Here is a 21,408-nt window from a genome sequence, read left to right on the forward strand (position 1 = left end):
TTAAAAGTTTTGTGTTCACCCATAAATAATTTCTGTTCTAAGCTATTGTTAACCTGTTTTTACATTCCTTTCCCATGAAAAGGTGCTTAAGTTTCAGTAAAGTGCAGCAAAGGAGAACCCATTCTAGTGACAAGACAGCTTAAAAAGGTAAGATGTGACCAAGGACAGTTTAAAGCTGTTTGCTACCATCTTAAAAAAAAATTCTCCAATTTTGCCTGTAAAAAGAAAAGTAAAGGGATTATCTCCATCTTTTATCACTGAAAACTGTCAGATATACATCAATAGAAAAAAACAGAATTTTCTTAGGCCTCTAATATTTTAATAGGATAAAGCAGAGGTTGGTCATATTTACACCAAATGCTATTTTAGTAATTTTTCTCCTTAATACTTTTGAGTCAAAAACATCTATTCTGCTCATAGACTAATTTCAATGTTTAGGTATGAAGTGATACAAATAAGAACAAAAGTTATATTTACTGTTATTCGCATTCCTGTGAGGTCCTTTTAAAAGACTGAACCTTCTGGGAAGGATGTTGAGACATTTCCTTTCTTCATAACTGAACAATTTCCTTGAGAGTTTTCTCCCCAAAAATCTCATTATCAGGTTGCCTCACAGCCCTCGTTGCTCTGAATACCCTGAGGTACAGCTGTACATGGAAGTCTCCACTATTATTAGGTGAGAAGGCTGCACCCCTTTCCCTGACTTTAGGTGTTGTGGTATTGTATTGCTCATTAATCAATAATTAGGCATATTGTAATATATGACTTTATGAAGGCATGAAAGCAGCTTTGGCAAAGCAATACAATTTGTTCCCCGCATGGCAGTCTGCCTTAGCAACAAAGTCTGGAATAACATTTCTTCTCATTTTGAAGTCACATTGGGAAATTTTTCAGGTATTAGAACTGCATTTTCAAACATCTCTGTGCTCTCATTTAAGATGTCTTTGGGATTATGTCTTCTTGTGAATCCTGACTGCTGACAACAGGTACATTCAAATGGAAAAGAAATTTCATCTATTTCAGGAATAAATCCCATATGTATTCAAAAGAAAGCTTTCTCTGAGCCTATCAATCAGCAAGTCATGTTGGAAAGAATTCAGACATCACTAAATAAACATGATGACTTGCTCTGTGCTGAAAATATTGATGTTGAATATTCAATACATAATGACAGAAGAGAAAAATATTTGTTTGGTCTGATTCATACACATGTAACCAGAATCTCTTTCAGAAAGCAAAGTGAGCTACATTTTGTTTTGTAGTGACACTTAGATGTATATGTCTTTTGGAAACATCTTGAAAAGCAGAGGAATTATGGGAAAGTGAGAAACAAGCCTCGTATTGCTTCGTTAGATGCTTGGCTGAGAAGATATTGTAGCAAAGAACTGTAGACAGCCAGTGCACCTTCATTTAAAGCAGTTACTACAATCTTTTCCCCCTGCTTCAGCTTTGTGAGGTTTCATGGTGGAAAAGAGGGTGGTATTTCATCAAGTTGAAAGAATAGGATCACCAAGAGTTCATAGAAAGTTCCATTTCAGAAAATCATCTATAAAAACCTTTCTTCATTAATATGGTTTTTACTGGTATTTCTGTTTCCTTCATATTCTAGGAGGGTTATTTGTTTTTCACTGGCTTGCACACTGTTCTGAAAAGAAGACAGAAGGCCAAAAGACCACCAGAATATTTATCCCCATAAAGAAAACCAGTTGTTCTGGAGTATCAAACGTGCATAAGACAATGTGGATCACCAGTTTCCATCTCAGAAAAAATAAAGTGCATGTGTGCATGAGTGCAGCAGTATTACATCTAATAGAAACATAGAGAAGATAGCTGATTAATTTGTGGATTAAACATAATAGTTTCATTTTCCTAAGGTTTATGTCTTAGAGAGAATCAAAAATTGAAAAATTAAAATTATCCTAAATAATAAGTAACTTAAAACTTTTGTTTATTACAATATTTTGCCACTAAAATATGTGGATTGCAGTTATTTGACAGCTCTAATGACTCATGACCATGTCCAGTGGACTACAGCCATGTGAACCCACTGTACCATCTATCCAGGAAGAACAGGATACCTGAAAAAAAATACATTATTGAATTTGAGTGAAGGCATCTGAGTTCCAGTGGTGGAGAAATAGATTGACTATGGTATTGTCAAAGCATAATTTTAAACCATAGTGGCCCACATCTAGTGCCAAAAAAGTGGTTCTGTACAGAACTTTATGTGTTATAGATAAAATCAACTCTTTCTTTGATTTCACTTGACTTTGTTTGCTTTAACCACTGAGAAATGGATGCATGCTTACAAACCAATTAGCTCATGTGGGAGAGGTATGGGAAACACAAGGAAAAGCTCTCTGATTTAAATTGCTTAGAAAAAAAATTGGGCATTTCCAACACTAAGGTTTTTTGGTTTTTATGTTTTTTAGGAAAGAGTTTTTTAAAGCTATTCCATTACAGATATTTAATAAAGTAGTAATGAATGCCATTCAAATGATACCTCACCTGTTTAGAGAGGAATGAGGTTAAGAAAGCTATTGCTTATCCATCCTGGCTGTGAACTGTGAGCATTTGGCTGAAACTCAGTGACAGTAGAACCTGACTTATTCCCAAGATTCAGACTTTGAGCAGTCCTCTCCTCCTTTGTCCACAGAAGAATATTTTATTTGCCTATATCATGTGACAGACATTGCATATACCAGAGTGACTGATGTATGGATGGTACTCCCAGTGTCGTACTAAATAATGAAACTACGACACATAAGAGATCTGTAGACTCTGGCTACACAGCAGGCCAAGCAGTAGCAGAAAACTTCCAACTGAGGAAGCAAGAGAAATTACAGAACCAGAGCTAAGCCTGGTTTTTAACCAGAGGTAAGCTGCAGAGCATTGTGATATAATATCCTACAAGGTACCTAAGTTGTCAAAGTCACAATTGAATCATCTATTATCCTGACATCTACAGTGCAGTAATTTATTTTTATTTTTATTTTTATTTTTTTTACTGGGTGAATAATTATAAAGTCATGTTAGAACACATATCTCATACAAGGACCTTCAGTTTCTTTGCTCCTTTTCTTATGTGTGGGGTTACATGTGCCTATGATTCTGGATAGGTGCTAGCTGTTCCAAGTGTTTTTGGACAGAATATCAGTGAAATAAGGAGAATAAGTGCACAGACAAGCAACTCACAATTCAATTTTTACTGAATGTTTTGTGGAAGGTTTATTAAAATGTTGTTGTTGCTGTTGTTTGTTTCCTTTGATGCTTTATTTTTGTGTGTAATACTATGAAAATAGTGAGAGTCTTTGCTGCTGAAACTACCTTGGTTGTACACAAATACAACCTAGAACATTTATCAAATGTCTATGTTTTCCATACCAAAGCTTCAACAAGGTAATAAATGTATTTATATTGATTGAAATGCGTAGTAATATTTTAAAGTTATATAATATTGAATGTAATATTTTATTAGAACATATCTAATATTAAGGTTTCCTTTGAAAATACCGTATGTTTATACCTGTCAATGTTCTCAAAATCTGTTTTATTGTAATAAAAAATGTAATAAAATGTAACCCTTTGTGACATGATTTTATGTCTTATTTTATATATATTATATATATTAAAGAAATAAGCTTCTTTTCATATGTTATCTATAGAATCATCAGATAATGCTTGCTATAACGTGAATTTCTATTAAGACAACATAATGCAGAAAGCCTGTGTACTATTGGTGAAGTGGATTTAACCCCCTAAAACTTGTATAAAGGGAGACACAAGAGTTCAGGAATGATCTCATAGGAGCTGCTCAGACCGAATTTGAATATTTTTAAACCCTAAAGAAAAACTACCATGTACTTGGAGGGAAAACTTAATTTCTTTAGACTTCTTTAAATATTTTAATGAGTGTTCTCAACAGATAGAAAGATACAAATTTCAAAGGGAAAAGAGAAAGCTGGCAAAAAGGAAAATCCCCTCACTTTCAAATACAAATATACCAGCTTTTGGCAATATGTTTCTGCCATGTTGAAGTTTTTCTTATTACATATGGATATATGGAGATTAGGGAGTTCACCCAACAAAGGTGATCCTTTAGGTTGCTTAGGAATCATAGAATAGACTTGTTCTATGTTGGCTTTATTACTTAGGGTGGGGAATAGTTTCCTCTAGAGCTTTATATCCTGGCTTCTGCTTGTTTTGTGCTTATTACATACATCCCTTCCAAATATAGATTATTTTGACCAGTGCTCACCTGAAAGAGGTGTAGGTTCCTTGCTTGTGACACACTGCATTTAGTTCAAAGCATAAACTTATTTCTGTAGAAAAGATTAAATATACATACAGTGATGTATATTTATATTAAAATCAGAATAATAGAAACATAATGTTTAGTGGATTTTAACATTAGTTGTCTTTAAGTAGAATACTTAAAATGGCCATGGTTTCATTCTTGGTATCAAAATGCAGGTAAATAATGTTCAAAACTATTTTGAATCCCACTGACCATTGACACTAATCACTGCTCACCAGTGAGATGTTAGTATTTAGGTGTCAGTTGCTACACAAAAGCAAAACTTTAAAATCCCCCAAACCTCAAATCTTTAAATATTTTTTCTGTCAACAACTTTAAAATTAATTTTGAAAGAAAATGGAGGTAGCTCATAGAGTTTTCACTCACTACTCCACATCAAATAATTTTGTTTCTATCTTTTCCCTGTTACACAGAATATGACTGACTCTATGCCCAGCTTTGAGTTGCTGCCAGTAACATTGCACATTATAGCTTTCTCTGCTAGGCCAAGGCAATGACAATGGTCATGTTGATATATGAGAATAAATCATAGTCAGTGTATGCTATTTGTGGCATAAGAAAAAAGGCTTTAAATAACAATAGTGTATTTTTTTATTTTTTTCTTCAAGATTAGTGAAAGATCCCTTAAGATCAGTCTTCATGTTAGTGCAAAGAATTGCAGTAAATAGAACATGTAACATGTATCAGCTTGTAGGCTCTTCAGATATCTCCACTGCTTAACCACCAAAGGTTCACTTGCATTTTCCAGGCACCCTTACTGTGGCATCCTCTGGCTTTTATTCCTTAGACTTTTCTTAACATTTTCAGGAGTTTTCCTATTTATTTTGACTGTGAGTGGATGCATTATTGAATTATTAAAATGTTGCTCTTTTTTGAAGAGCAAGTTCTTGTTCACTTTAGGTTAACATTACCCCATGAGCAAAAGTACAAAAGTAATTATTAGTTTATTCATTTAACAAGACTTTGTTTTAAATATAATTGAGTTCAATTTTGAGAATAAAGCTCTAGAGTTCATACTTAATTTTACAATGGAAAAAAAGCACAAAAAAAACCTCTTATAAATCACAGAAAGTATAAATACCACTAGCTTTATAAAAGCTAATAATTTATTATTATTAACATTTCTAGTTTAAAAAATTTACAGGTCAGTATGACTTCATAATGTAGTTTATACAGTTTTATATATGATACAAAGCCATAAGTACAGGTATGATAGACTGCAGTTCAGACACACTGGATATTTGCAGTAGAAATAGAGAGAGGATCTGTGGATGAATTTATTCTGGGCTCCATGCTGTGTCTTATACATTAATCATAAAGCATCATGCTTATGCAAATGTGCAGCAGCCTAATTAGGCATACAGAGTAGAACATTTGGAATAATGTTATGAGCTATTGGGCTTCTGAAATATGTTCCTCAGCCAAATTCTCAAAAGCAAAGTAGATGTGAGATGCCTTTTTACTTTTGAAAACAGGTGTACAATTGTCTTCTTGGTGCTTATTTCATGCCTTCAACTTTAAAATAAAGCTTGATCCCAGTTGGCATGACATTTTCCTTGTCATTGGAAAGTAACTGTGGATATTCTGAATCCTGACAAGAAAACAAAATGTTCATTCAGAGCTCAAACATGCTGAGAATTTTGAGAATCCTATAATACTTTGTGAATTTCTGTTGTCTGTTTTGAGCATTCTGTCTTCTGAAAATATTGAGGTTGAATTTGACACTTCCTTTCTTGCTACAATATGTGCTTAATCAAATTATCCTGATTCACATTCTGAGAATGCAGTATCTTAAATGTAAATATGCAGAATATTAAGCATTCCACTTCAGAATACAATATTTTATTACATATATTATTTTTGCATGGATTTTATTAATTATATAAAATTATATTATATTGGATAAATTAATTTATACTCTTATAAAAAAAATTAATCTTTAACAAAATTACTACCATGTTTCCCCATGTCCATGAGTGTTTGCTAGGTTTTCTTCACATCTGTTAAAAAGTTAAGCAGCAATTTATTTACTATTTTGGTAGCTGCTGTAGAGAAAAAAATTAGTACTTACAAACTAAATCACTAGTGTTATGGTAAGCACAGTAACACAGTATGGTAAACACTAAACAATCCTAAAATAATAATAACGTTCACAAAATAAGCTAATACTGTTTGCTGGGATTTTAGCATTTGATCTCTACATTCTTTATTTGTTCAGAACTTAGTATATAGATCAAATTCCATCTTTGCATAATAGCAAAGACACTGTGCTGCCTGACAACAATAATTATGCACGACAACAAAAGCAAATGTCTGAAAACTGCCATAAAAAGAGATAATGATGACCTTTAAACTAAGGTGCCAGTATAAGAAATATCTGAAGGTTCCCTGCTGTGGTGTCTCATGATGCATGGAGATTCTAGTGGAAATGGGTGTTCCAGCTGCAGCAGAGTATCAAATGGAAGTTAAACTGCAAAAAATTTCAGGTGGTGAGCAAAAGAATTGTCTTTTTTAAAAGATATGAGAAACAGAGAGAGAGTATGAGAGTGTGAGATTTTTGTGGTTTTTGAATTGCAGAGGACACATTGTCATCTGAATTTTACACCACAGGATGACAAGGAGGTGAATAGTCTTCCTTCTGTCCAGCAGAGGATTATTATGGAACCTCTTATAAGGAAAAGTATTATGTATTTTGTTGTATTTTATGACCATATAAGTACCTTTCCTGAATAATCCTGTATTTTGGGAACACAGAAAGAAAATTATAAGAAAATAATAATTTATATTTGTTGTTATTATGATCAGTATATGCACTTTACAGAAGGCCACAGCCTCCTATCCCAGGTCAATAGAATCTAGACATAAACTCATTTAATGATTCAAAAGCTTCATAAGCAGTCTGAAATCTCTTGTTTTCTCATTTACATCTAGTTCAATCAGTATCTTCTCCTCTGACTGTTACTACAGTACCCAAAATGTGACACTTCACATTTTCCCATTTTAAGTTTTCTGTGATGAAAAATATTCCCTGGTTTCCTCTAGGATCTGAGTCCTATCAGTGAGTGGCAGTCTGGCTCTTGGTGCAGGTCTAGATGTTATGAGAGAACTTCCTGTATAGCCAGAGGGAACAATTTATGATGCCATCTCTTAAATTTCAACTTGGGGCTGTCTGGAACAAGGTGAGTTTTCAAGACCAAGTAATGAGACAAAAAGGTGAGTTCCACAAAGACAATAATCACCTGCAAATTAGCAGACTTATGTCTCAAATTTTCATTGTTTCAAGTAAATCATACCTTCCTCTTGACTTTGGAGAGTGAATAATGTTGTATGTTGAAATTCTCCTTAATTACACTTAGCAGCCCTAAAAATAGAACTAAATTTTAATTTAAAAACTAGAACAGTGCAGATAAGAAAATAAAGATTAGTTACTTTGTGTTTAAAATGCCCTTAATATTCTGGCCAATCTTGTGCCTTCAAAACACAGAATAAGGATATTCTGAATTCACAGACCTGTTAGTTACCTAACAAAGTTAAAATTGAGATTAAAATCCTATAACATAAATAATTAAATATTTATTAAATGTCTTGGCTTTCTTGGGCAACGTTATTTTAACAGAAAATAAATTGAAAATATGTTGCAAATGTCTATTTATTCCCCCAGAAACTCTCTGAAAAATTCAATAGTCTTTTTGCACAGGCATAATCATTACCAAATTTTAGAAATTTGGGGTAGTGAACAAGGCAAGAATATTAAAAAAAAAAATCTCTTTTGATTCAATCAAATATGTTTTATTTACTGTTAAACTGAGAAAGCTTCCTTTCTTCTTATCTTAGAAAAATAAATTTCAAAGCATAAACATCATTCCAAACTGGAAAATGTCAGCAGTAGGATTTTTGCAAGAAGGCTTAGTGCTGCTGTTTGGACGGAGTCTATTTTATTTTTTATCTTATAAAGAGTTTTCCTTAATGTTCCTTAATCTTCAGAACAGTTTTTCTGAGATCTGCTTTCTGCCAGCCCTTGCATCCATGTTGGGTTGATTTCCTTGGCTGAAAACTGGACTTCACACATTCCAGTAAGCTGACTTGCATTTTGTCTGACACATGAATTTCAGTTTTCACAAGAAACCAGCAGTAAGAGTATCTAAGCTATGTCTGCTGACACCAAAGGAGGACTCAGCTGACTGGAGACAGGATCAAAGTTCTCAAAACAATGGCACTTTGGAAATGTGGTGTTATGAGCGTCAAAACACATTCTCCTGAAATGTGTGGCTGACTCCTCCAATTCATCTCCATGTCCTCCAAAAGTTCTTGTGTTTTCTATCTGCCTTCTTCAAAAAATACAAGGTTTAAAATTGGTCACAGTCCTATCATCTCTTTCAAAATGGTATTTTTTTAAATTTTCTTATCCTCTGATTTTTGAAACTCTAGAACATTCATTTTAAACAGTGAAATTCAGGTGCCTGCATAGCAAGAAGGACTTTTCAGTAAGTTTGGGCATTATATGACACATATCTCAGGTTTGTCTGTGTATATCTCTTGAAAGGAGGTTTATGAATTATATGGACTAAAAATTCTTAGGATTTCTGAGCTCATAAAGTTGAGTGGTGCCTTATACATAATTTAATCTCATTTTTGTCTAAAACCCTTCAATCTGCATCAGCTAATTCTTAGAAATTTCCCTTACCTTGTCAAAGACTGTGAAGGAATCAGCCCCCTCAAACCAGTGAAATTCAGAAAACTTTTAAAGGAAGAAACAAACCCCATAAACTGTTTGAGTGACTTCACAGATAAGTGAAAATCCCTGTATTCAGAGAAGCAACTTAGCTTTGTAAACCAGAAATTTAATTTACAGCAAGGTGTAGAAAAATTGTAATTCTTCTTTCATCCTATACAAATTTGCTCAACAACCTTCTAAAAGCATCAGAAATGGTAGAGCTAAACCATCTGACAAGATGAGAAAGTGAGACCATAATTTTTTTCATGTCTACAAATTGCTTGCTAAGAAGAAATTCCCATGAAGTCCACTTTATAAATATGGTCAAACTACTTGTGTACCAGTGAATAGAGCTGACATACTAATTTATTTAGAGTATCACATACAATACTTGCTCACTTGTCACTAATACCTAAAATCTCGATGTGCTACATTGGATGGGGTTTTGTTTGAGCAACCAGGTCTACTGGAAGGTGTCCCTGTCCAGGGCAGAGGGTTTGGAACTAGATGATCTTTAAGTTTCCTTTCAACACAAATCATCCTATGATTCTATACTTATGAAACATATTAGTTGAATTTTACCAGACTCTGCCTGAGTGACTTTTGCAGAAATAGGTTATTAATACTGCTTTTGCTGCTGTCATAGATTACTTTCTTATGGTTTAAGTTCCACTGTGTGTGAGTATATATAGTTGCCAGCTACCCTAAACTGGGAATTGCACTTGTGTACTGAGGGGAGATAATGTCAAAAGCCTTGCTGCAGTCCAGGTAAACAGCATCCACTGCTCTCCCCTCATCTATTCAGCCGATTATCCCATTGTAAAAGGCAATCAGGTTGGTTGAGCCTGAATTTCCTTTGGTGAATCCGTGTTGACTCCTCTTGGTCATCTTGTCTTCCACATGCGTAGAGATAGTCTCCAGGAGAGCTGTTCCATCACATTTACAGGCTGGGCCTTTAGTTCCCCTTTTCTGAAGACTGGAGTGACATTTGCTTGCTTTCAGCCCTCAGGTACCTCTCCTGACTGCCATGACCTTTCAAAGATGATTGAGAGTGAGCTAGCAAAGATATGTACCAATTGACTCCATAACCAGTGGACATTGATTCCTTTGATATGATTTGCATTATACCAAGGTTTATCTATATTAATAGAGACTATAATAACCCAGGATACTGAATTAACTCCATATCATAATAATTTCATTAATTATTAATGTGGTTGAAGAAAAATTTCTTTTTGCTGCAGAGCCCAGGAGGAAAGGGACACGGATGAAAGTGGTGACCAAGGTGTGAGGATCATCTATGGATAACTAGTAGCAAGGTTTCCTGATTTATTTCTCATGAGGCCTTAGACAATAATCTACTTAGGAGGGAAAGAGTGAGAGTTGCTGGTTCAGAACAGGGTCTGCCTTCCTTTCAAGAAATCATTCCCTCTTTCATACAGTTTCTCAACACTGAATCCATCAGTGCCCTTTGCTCTTGTGAGTATCTCTCAGCTGTAAAGAAAGTTACTGTAGAGGGACAGCCAGCTGCCTAGGATTACAAATTACAGCAGAGATCTCCCACACTAGACTGATTGCTCATCATAGCCCCTGACACTGTTGTTTCTGAAAGGTCATTCTGTTGCTGTCTAGTGGCAAATGGTTGTAACAGCGGATGCATCCTTTTATGCCTGCCTCACTGCGTTGACATTTCTGGTTTTGTGTATAGTTTATGCCATTCCTTACATTGCTCCTGAGGACATCAGCCTCTTCTTTCTATCTGATAATATTTGTATTCATGTCTTATTCAAATAGGATTGTTGACTGTCACTTTCTTACTTTATTTTTTTACAGACAAGCTTTGATGAGTTAAGTCAAATGATTCCTATCTGTGGACAGAGTTTTTTATTTTGTTTAGGTTGCCTTGCCTTATCATCTCAATATCTTCTATTGATGGAGGAGAAATCCAAAGCTATGAAACCTTGAAAAAAAATTGTCATAAAAAGAATACATTTTTACTTCAAGATGGACATGGCTACTAAAATAGTGCAAGGATCCTTCTGTGTTTAAAATATTCCTGTCAGTCTCTGAAGTAATTTATATTCCTACTAAATAAATTCAAATATTAACAGAAAACAATATCAGACTGCATTCGGTAAAACACAAGTAAAATATTATTTAGTGTTTACCTTTTCTTTGAATGCATAATAACCACCCTTTGGTTTAATTTCTTTTACAATGGCTGTGATACCAAGTATGGCGGAATTAAAGACATACACATTTTCATAACTAAGATATATTTGGAAGATTTAGCAGCATTCTTTTATGTAGGTATTTCCATATGTGATCTGTATTTTAAAGTACTTTTTTTTAATAACTGGAGCAGTGCAAAATCTTCCCACGATCTTTAAGAGCTGCAACTTGCAAAGTCCCTGATAGCTATTGTACTGTTACAAATCTTCTTTACAGTTATAATGTTATCTGTGTGCAAAATGTATTTTAACTGTTGTCACAACTACCTCACCGTTTTCTAGAATACCCATTAAATCAGAAATGTTCCACAGTTCTTCAGTTGCTATTTAGACGTTGGTTTGGGTTTTTTCCTCATAGTGCTAAATTAGTTGACTCTTAAAATATTGATTTAAGCCCTTAGGGTTGCACACTGATCTAAGACACGCTTGTTGAAAACTGAATTATAGATAGGTTTTCCCCTATGCTCGAAGAGAATAGCTTAGACTCAAAGAGAATTTGGTGACCTACCCATTTTAAAATTGTAAAATTTACTTATTTTAATTTAATTATTCCTAGAATTGCATAATACTTAAGGCAATCTGAGTTGGACAAAGTTAGCAACAAAAATATTTGAGCAGGCTGTTCTCTAAAGAATTCAAAATTACCTTTTATGCAAATTTTCACATATTTAGGGGTAGTGACCTTGGCTCAAATAAGAAAATATACCTTATATTTGATAAAACTAAACTTCCAGTCATTATAAAATAATTTCTTTGTTGTTCTAATGTTTCAATTATTATAATTAATTTGAAAAACACAAATAGGAAGAATGTAGAAATGGAATATTGCTAACATTCCAATAATATGGTTTTGTTCTTTTACAATGTATTTGAATGTAGTTAGTTCATTTATTAATATTTTTCTTACCATTTTCAAAATGAAAATATATTCTGTTTATAGTAAAAAGCCTAAATTATAGTCCTAAATTATTGTACAGATAAGTGTATAACATCAACATGACACATAAGGCATCACAACTGGGTGTAACTTCCCTGTGTAAGAAGAAGGACTGACATGTGTACATGTTGAATTTATGTGGTATTAGAAACACAGAATTACTTAAAGTGATACAAAGTGAACAATTCCATCCTTTGATAAAATAATGTTAAAGATAAGGAATATGGAAAGGAAAGGAAAGTCACATAGGAAATTAAATTTGTGTATGAAGAAAGGAAGATCCCCTGATTCCCAAAAGAAATTACCAGATATGCAAAGGCAAGATGTCATATTGATTTTTGATCTATGAATTAGAATTTCAATTCATTTAAATTGCCCAGACTTATAAAAGCAGCTCCTCAGCTCATGTTAACTCCATGCAAGAACCCTAACAATGAAGTAATTTTTTTTTAATTTTGCAAAAAATCCCCAAACTGTGATTCTTTGGAGTGGTTTTATGTCAAGATGCAAACTCTGAGAATTAGATTGCATTAAGATAATCACTGCATAAGAAGAAATATGTAATTGAGGTATGGGTTGCCTTTTTTTTAAATGTTTTTTCTAGGCCAGATTTGTTGTATATTCTTCATATCATTGACCCATAATTCTTCAAGAGTAGAAAAATAAGAGTGGTTATTTTTGTGCAAGAAAATATGTACTGGCAGGGAGATCTGGAATCTTGTCCTTTTTTTTTTTTTCTTCTTTAATCTACAGTTCAAGATATTAATAAATCTACTGCAATACAAACAATCCCTGCAGGAGAGACAGAGAAGAGGGTGGTTCCCTCACTCTTAGCTTTTTCATTCTTAACCTCCAGGTTAAGATTAACAGTATGCTAATTTCCACAGAGTTAAAACACTACATATATATATACATTAGTAGAGTGCATATGCAACAAAGATAAATCTTGACTGACTGGGACATATGGGAGCTGGTTGTACAGCCAGCAGCAGTCTGGGAAGCATTAAGAGGGACTGCAGAGCCCCAGAAGAAGTGGTGAAGGGCTCAAGCTTGAGTAGTTATTTCATCATCCTCCAGGCCAAGGAGGTGGAGCATGGGAGGGACTCCAGGAACTTTAGCAATAGGACAGGGAGTCATGTGTACAAATTGAAAGAGGAAAAATTTAGACCTACAGTAGAAAGAAATTCTTTGCAGTGAGGGTGGTGAGATACTGGAACAGTTTGCCCAGGGAGGTTGTGGATGCCCCAACCCTGGCAGTGCTCAAGGCCAGTTTGGAGAAGGCTTTGAGCAACCTGGCCTAGAGGGAGGTGTCCCTGCCCATGGCTGGGAAGCTGGAACTCTTTTGAGGATTTGATCTTTAAGGACACTTCTAACCTTTAATTTTCCCTGACTGCATAGCTGGATATGTAAATATGTGCAAATGGAAAATAATATTGATTTTTTTTTTTTTGAAAGAAATGCATGAAGCAGTGACACTGTACAGCCCTCATACAAAACACCACATTAATTGTATTTGCACTGTGTAAAAATTCTTGTGTTTTTTCCCATTACCCAAGAGGTAATGCTAAAGCAAATTATTAAGCCATGGCAAAGAAAGTGCAGAGATATCTTAGCAATTAGACCAATTAGCTATGCAGAAGATAACTTTTCCTTAGAAGGCGCATGCTGTCATATCTATATTTTTTCTGGAACTCAACATTAACCAAGTAGTTCAGAGGGAAATGAGAATGTATGTTTTATTATCCAGTGTATATATTAATTATCCTATTGCATTTGCACATATTCTACTGGTGGAATATGTGTAAAACTTTCAAACATCTGACCACAATGCAAACATAAAAGGATTTATGCAAGGTTTTACAAGAAAAGACTTAGAATGTGTGGAAATATGAAGTGTATTGTGTTCACATACATCATGGTGAATTTTAGCAGACAAGTTTTTCATCCTGTAAGCATTAAAAAAAAAAACCAAAAAAACTTATGGATAGCTGGACAGTAATATCTTTATGTGTGTCTGTCATGACAAGGACAGCATTCTGGATTTGTGCAGTTTTCCTAATCTCTGCTCACAGATTCATACTTCTGCTCCTGGTTTTAGGTAAAGCAATAGTGTTATTTAACTAACTTGCTATACCATGCATTGGACTTCTGGTCTAGAAATTAATGAGCACTTCTCGAAGGGAAATGCTCACAGACAGATCTGATAGGCTAATTTTCTTAAGCCAGAGAAAGGATCCAGTTACTGTGTGTGTTTTATCTATATGAAAAAAGCTCATAAACTTTCCTCATATATATTTGATTTATTATATTTCTCCAAAGCAATTTGAAAAGCACTGAATTATACTCCCTTTCAGGTTCCAAAAGAACTTTAGTAATAAAAGGAGAAAGTTGTTGCTGAAATTCATTTTCTTATGGATTTATAGGAAAACTAAAAATTGCTTTGATGTCTTTTGCATTCCCTTGCCAATTTAAAAAAAAAAAAAAAAAAAGAAGAAAAGAAAAAGATAAAAGAACTTCTATTAAATTTAACAACACTCTTCTCCTTTCCCCCCACTTCAAACCTCATTTATCTTTTATGAGCCCTGGGCACCATGCCATAATAAAACTGTGCATAATACTAGAGTTGTATAATAATTTTGTGGGTTTTCATTTTTTTTTACCCTAAATATTCACTATGGCACTGACACTACCATTTAAGAATTTGGGTTGAATGGGCTAAAACTTTAAAGACTACAGCATGTAGTTCAATATTCAAAGCACTGCACTTGGGCAATTAAGGTACCGAATTTTCAGAGGGATTGCTAGCTCCACTTGCTGCTGACAGCATTCCCTGCACCTTAGCATTGCCTAAAAATACTCACTGGCATATACATTTATTCAGAAGGTGTGGGAGGAAGAGAAAATATCAACATATATTAGAAAATGTATAAACATTAAATGTATATAACATATAAAGAAGGATGTTACACATCCTTGAATTCATCTTTTTTTCTACTGATTTTCATTGGGTGATTTTCTGGAACAGAAATATTAGCTTCTGGTGAATCAAATAATTTTTGATTATGTCTCAATGAAGGTCTTGTTTTTTCAGTTTTCTGAAAATATAGACCCTTTTTACAATCTAGTTTTTTTTTCTGTTTATTTAAAAGCATTCTATTGTCCTTGAAAAGTAGATCCAATGAAGACAATGACAAAAATATTGTTGATTTTGATTAGGTTGAAGCAATATATTAAAGGGGAGGCTTTTGTTCAGATTTTCTTTTAATATAGACATCTGCAATGAAAAGACCTGCAATAAAGTATCCGTCCAGATCTCTTTTAAAAAAACTGGAAAAAAACCGGCCATTTCGAGTGAATAATTTTAATGAAAACAAGGAAATGGAGTTAGGTTTCTGTACCCGCTACAAACAGTTCAATCCCCAAGGGATGCCTTTGCAGATGCGGTGTGCCTGGAGACCTGGGCTTTGTGGTTTTCAAAACCCAAACCCTAACCCTAGCCCTAACCCTAACCCTAGCCCGAGGGAGGAGATCAGCCTAGGGCCAGGGCTGGATCCAGGCAAAAAAGCTGTGAAGGAAGGCATGTTGTGGCAGTTTTGTGTTCCCCTTGGGATGCCCTTTGCAGCCGCAGGGTGCCTGGAGCCCTGGGTTTGTGCTTTTCAAAACCCTAACCCTAACCCTAGCCCTAGGCAGAAAAATAGCTTAGGGCTAGGGTTAGGGTTAGGGTTTTGAAAACACAAAGCCCAGGGCTCCAGGCACCCTGCAGCTGCAGTGGGCATCCCAAGGGGAACACAAAACTACCACAACATGCCTTCCTTCACAGCTTTTTCCCTGGAACTAGCCCTAGCCCTAAACTGATTTCCTGCCTAGGGTTAGGGTTAGGTTTAGAGTTAGGGTTAGGGTTTTGAAAACACAAAGCCCAGGGCTCCAGGCACACTGCAGCTGCAAAGGGCATCCCAAGGGGAACACAAAACTACCACAACATGCCTTCCTTCACAGCTTTTTCCCTGGAACCAGCCCTAGCCCTAGGCTGATCTCCTGCCTAAGGCTAGGGTTAGGGTTAGGGTTTTGAAAAGCACAAAGTGCAGGGCTCCAGGCACACTGCATCTGCAAAAGTCTGTAGTCAAAATATCCGATAATCCTCCCATATTGCCACTTTCTTTTTAATCCAAATCAGATTATTTTGTCAGTCATTTCAACTGAATTACTGTATAGCTTTTTAGAACATTTGTAAGCAACATGAAAATCTGTATTCTAGACTGAAATTTGAATGTACTTTATATTTGCATGCATACTTCTCAAATTTATTCCTTTTCTCTAAGGCAAAGGAAGCAAGAGCAACATCTGAAGTACATTTTGGGTCTTGTCTCAAGAATTTTGAGCTTTAAATGTGACCAGTAACCCAATATTTAACTCCTGCATTCATCAACTGAAGCTCTGCAGCAAGTTTGGAAGATATGAAAAAAACCCCTATATAATACAGGAGGAAAACTGATACACACTACTCTTGAATATGTTGTATTTATAATTTTGAAGGTACAAAATAAAGACAGTGGCCCGAAGAATTTACCTCCATTACCTATTTCCTATTGAACAAGTGTATAGAGGAAAAATGCTAAATTGGAGATTGAAACAGAGTAGAGTTTGGTACTTAAGATCACAAAGATGGAGAAGATATAAGGGAATAAGGCTTTGGGAAGGAGTCAGATCTGCGTAGACTTCTGAAAAATATTACTCTCTGAAGAAATTACCTTCTATACTCTAATATTTGAGCCTTGGTTTCCTTAGTCAACCCACCAAGAAAGACAATAAATGTTTTAATAGATGTCATGGAACTCAATTCCATTATTGACAAAACTGTACCTAAGAATTCTAAGGCATTTTTGTAATACAAGATCTTTTTGAAACCTCTTAAATATTTTTTTCCAGAGTTCCTAAAGCCTTTGTTTTAAAACTGTGAAAGTGAAACCAATTAATCACAGGTTGCAATGTATCATATAATCAAAGAGAAGTGAGATTTGATATCAATCTTATTTTCTCTGTCAAAGATATTTGTGAGTGTAACAGGTGCCTATCACTGAGAATATGACTTCTTTATTAAAAATTATAGAAGAGACATATCATTCATGAGTTTCTGGCCTTTTTCTGGAAGGAAGTCAAATAATTCATTTTTCAATAATAGAAATCAAATGACTGAAAAAAAGAAGAAATTTGAGGCCAGGTTCTCAGTCAAGTCTGTCAAAATGAAGTTTTGGTGATTTCTAGAAAAATGAAAATTTCAGTACATCAGCCTGTGAATTGAAACTACAAAAACCCCCAGGCTTTTGGTTTGGTTTGATGAGGGTTTTGTTGGTTTGTTTGTTTTAACAAGAATCTTGTGGAATTTATTGGTGTTTTATGAGCTTAGGGTGGCTTATATTTGCATTTGTAAAGATAAAATTAAAAAATCTGCCTTTAAGATTACAATGTCTCTTGTGTGGATAGAAAATCTTTTCTGGACAACAAGTTTATCAAGATAGAATAGTTAGAAAAAACTTCAAGAGTAAAGTAAGGCTAGCATTTGTCTTCACTACTGAGGAACATGTAAATTTGATAGGGAGTGGTCAGATTTATTGCAGGAAATAATGGATTGGGAAAATATCAGCTTTAGGATGTCTGGAGTATTTTCTATCCAGGACTACACACTGCAGATTTTCATTAAAATTATGCCATTCAAGGCTGAGATATTTATTCAGTTGTGGCATAAGTCCATGACTTCAAGTAGTCCCACAGGGAGGGTAGGCCTTTCAAATCCAAACTGAAAAATGTCAAGCCTAAATTCTGAGTAGAAAAAGACTTGTGTGTTTTGGTTTTTGTCTACTTCATATGAGAAATTTAAAAAACACCATACAAACAACCAAATAAAAAAAAAACAATCAAAACAACTTTTTCCTTTTCCTTTTCCTTTTCCTTTTCCTTTTCCTTTTCCTTTTCCTTTTCCTTTTCCTTTTCCTTTTCCTTTTCCTTTTCCTTTTCCTTATTCCCTTCCCCCTTCCTCTTCCTTTTCCTTTATGTGCTTATATCAAGAGCATCTTTTTAAAGAAATATCAAGTTCAGAGCATACCAGAAAGTACTTGTTTAATTATATAAATTTCTCTTGTTTTGGTCTGGATTTCAGGTAACCTTCATTTTATTCTAACTATGATATTGTTTTTTTAATTTTCAGAACTGACTTTAAACTATTAACTTTCTATGAAAATTACATAATGGTCATGAGGCTTCCAAATATGCATTTTCCAAATTATTTTCCATACCATAATTAAAACAATCAAAATATTCCAAATCCTCTGTATCATTTATAATTTGAAAGTTACCACTGCCTTTCTGTGACTAAACAGTTGATTTCTCCAGTAAGTAAAATGCAATAAGACTTTGATTTTAATTCTTTGCAGTGTTGTTCATATAGTTGACAAGTCTGGAAGTGTATTCTTGATTACCACATTTCAGTTTGCAACAAGGAAATTCTGATATAAAAATCTAAAATCAATACAAAAAGAGATCTATAAGATGATACTTTTACACTGAAATATCACAATCTGGAGTAAACTGTGCTTCCTGCCATGATCTGTAAGTCACTGATAGCAGCTTGGATCCATTTAGGGGAGTATTAAATGCTGTCTTATACACCTCATATCTTAGTTTGTCCTTTAAATAATGGGAAGGATAACAGCCCTCAAAACACTGGGGTTGCTTCATGAAGTAGATTATCCTTTTTCTATAAACAAGAATAAAGAGGATGTGAATAAGCTTTAAATTACCTGAGGCAGAAATTGATATTTCCTTATGCATATATTTCCTCCTAGTAACTTTCAGCTTCGTATTAACCCAGCAGCTGGAATAAAACATATTAGAACAAATGGTGGTCTCCCAGGAACCTTCATGTTCTCAAGCCAGTGGATTAATATTACATAAATAGCTTGATATTTTTATTTAGTGAGTTTCTCCATGTCAGTTTTCCATACATATCATCTCTGGTTTAGACTCCCTTCAGGCTAAGCCCATTAATATATGCTGTATGTGTTTGTTGCTTGGATCCATTTTCATGCTTTGTATCTTTGTGCCATATCAATGCAAAGAAAATTAGGTTAGATACAGCACATATATTCCCAAAAGGAATACAAGAAAAATGAACAAATCGGTTTCCAGCCTTACTGTAGTACTGCCAACATTAGCCACTCTGCTGGAGAAAGAATATCCTCTGCTGTTAGGGCAAACCTGATTAATCCCTTGGTAATCTTTGTTATTTTTCATTCCTGTTCTGTGAATAAATTTTGCATCTTATACACTTTTGTGCTGTAAACAAGAAGCTCTTCTCAGTTTCTCACTTCATTACTAATGTTATTTTTTGTAACTTCTCTAAATTTGTATCAGTTTATAAAATGCCTTTAGTCCATTTAGTATTGATTACATTTGTTAGTTAGGAATTATTGCTGGACAAGATGGCATCTGCTATCTTCTCTGGCCTCCTTTATTAAATGGTGAAGGCTGAGTCAGCCCACAGTCTATGAGAGTCATCAGGAACTAAGATATTTGACCATTATCTGCATGGAAAAAGTGTAAATTAGAACAGCAAACCCCAGCTCTATTCCTCTGCTCATGCAGCTATAAAATGTGGCCTGCTTTTAGAATATTGACTTTTCTGTGACTCTAGCATATTGCTTTCATCTTCCTTGATACAACTTTTACTGTCTCAAAATATAACAAGACATGTTAGAATCAGTGGGAAAAAAAAAATGTTTAAGGCTTCCAGTGCTTATTTGGTAAATATTTTGTGACCCTTTCTAGAAAACATGATAGCTTTACTGCATATGGATTCATATAAGGAAGGTTATTTTAAGCAAGATGTCTTCTTTTTCTTTGCAAGACCTTCTGCCTGTGTTGTTACTTTCTCTTCCATGCATATGCACGATTAGCATCACTGTATTTGTTAGCATATGAGTTAAAAATAATTGGTAATACTATGCAAACTGCATTTTTAACAGAATTCTTAATTGCATTAAAAAAATTACAGCTAAACAGAGCAGTGAACTTCCAGTAGTCACTCCCTTCTCTGCAACTCACAAGCACAAGAGATTTCACCCACTACACATCAGCAAGCCTTGAGGATCCAAACTTTCCTCAGGTCAGAGGAATAATGCAAACAATCGTGCAAGCTGCAATTCTTCCCAAGTGCCAACCTTCCTCTAACTAATATGAGTATTTTAATGGAACTGCTACTGGGCTCAGAGCTGTGGGCTCGGAAGCTAGTCTGCATGTCATAATAAGTATGGAAAGACAGACAAACTTATGCCTGTGACTGGGCTTTACTGAACACGCTTGATCTGCAAGATACCCTTAAAATGTTTTTGTCTCACTGATTATGTTGCAATTTGCAGTACTTTAGTACTTTCATGCTAATTCAAGGACACAGAGGGGTTTTTATCACAGGTGAAAAGGCATACAAGATCAAATTCTGAATGTGAGAGAGAACTTCTTTCAAGTTGGTAATTTTTGAATCCATCCACTAATTTGAAAAAACATTTCACAGTCTCTGTAATATTTCATATATCTTTAATGGAAAAATGAAGCCAGATAGGCGAGAGAGTCATTATTAATGCTTTTACTAAGTGAGAATTCTTGAGCAGCTGAAATGATAAAAATCAAGTTCCATTGTCTCATGGAACTACATATTTGAAAATCTGGCTCTGAACCTCATAAGCATCTATTGCCTTACTATGACAGATGTTTGGTGCTCTGCATGAAGATATATCCTAGAGAAATGAAACAATAACAACATTTTCATTTCAGTTGTTTCAATTTTGATGCTTGTTTTTATTCTCATAAGCAAATGTTTTCCTCTTGTTCTTTCATAAACTGCCATGGGATAAAATAAAATAAATCTCTAAGAACAAAGAGAAAACAATAAACTCTTAAGTGGCTATTTGGTTTTTGTTGAGACTCCTAACAGCTGCTTCATTATACTTCACTGGTTCCAGATTTAATAAGGCCATGTAAGATTCTAAGAAAACAGCAATTAAGAAATTTTTTTTATTTTTGATTTTTTTCCAGATTCTAACATAAAATCGTGTTTTCCTTTGACTGTAATGCCTGAATTTCTTATTTATAATTTCTTAACTTATTTTTTAATAATTGTGAAAGTAATATAAATATTTATTTTCTTTGAATAATGGCT

The 21,408-nt window shown here is 34.4% G+C and overlaps 1 long non-coding RNA gene across 1 annotated transcript; it reads right to left on the reverse strand.

Moving 5' to 3' along the window:
* Positions 1–9,350: 9,350 nt before the first annotated feature.
* Positions 9,351–20,461, reverse strand: LOC135302112 (uncharacterized). The gene is made up of 3 exons (XR_010363805.1): positions 20,298–20,461; positions 18,995–19,068; positions 9,351–10,064 (listed from the first exon to the last, which is right to left on the reverse strand). It is a non-coding gene; the product is annotated as an uncharacterized LOC135302112 (long non-coding RNA).
* Between the last annotated feature and the right edge of the window lie 947 nt (positions 20,462–21,408).

The sequence above is a fragment of the Passer domesticus genome, chromosome 6 (genome assembly GCF_036417665.1).
Source record: "Passer domesticus isolate bPasDom1 chromosome 6, bPasDom1.hap1, whole genome shotgun sequence".
Taxonomy (NCBI): Eukaryota; Metazoa; Chordata; class Aves; order Passeriformes; family Passeridae; genus Passer; species Passer domesticus.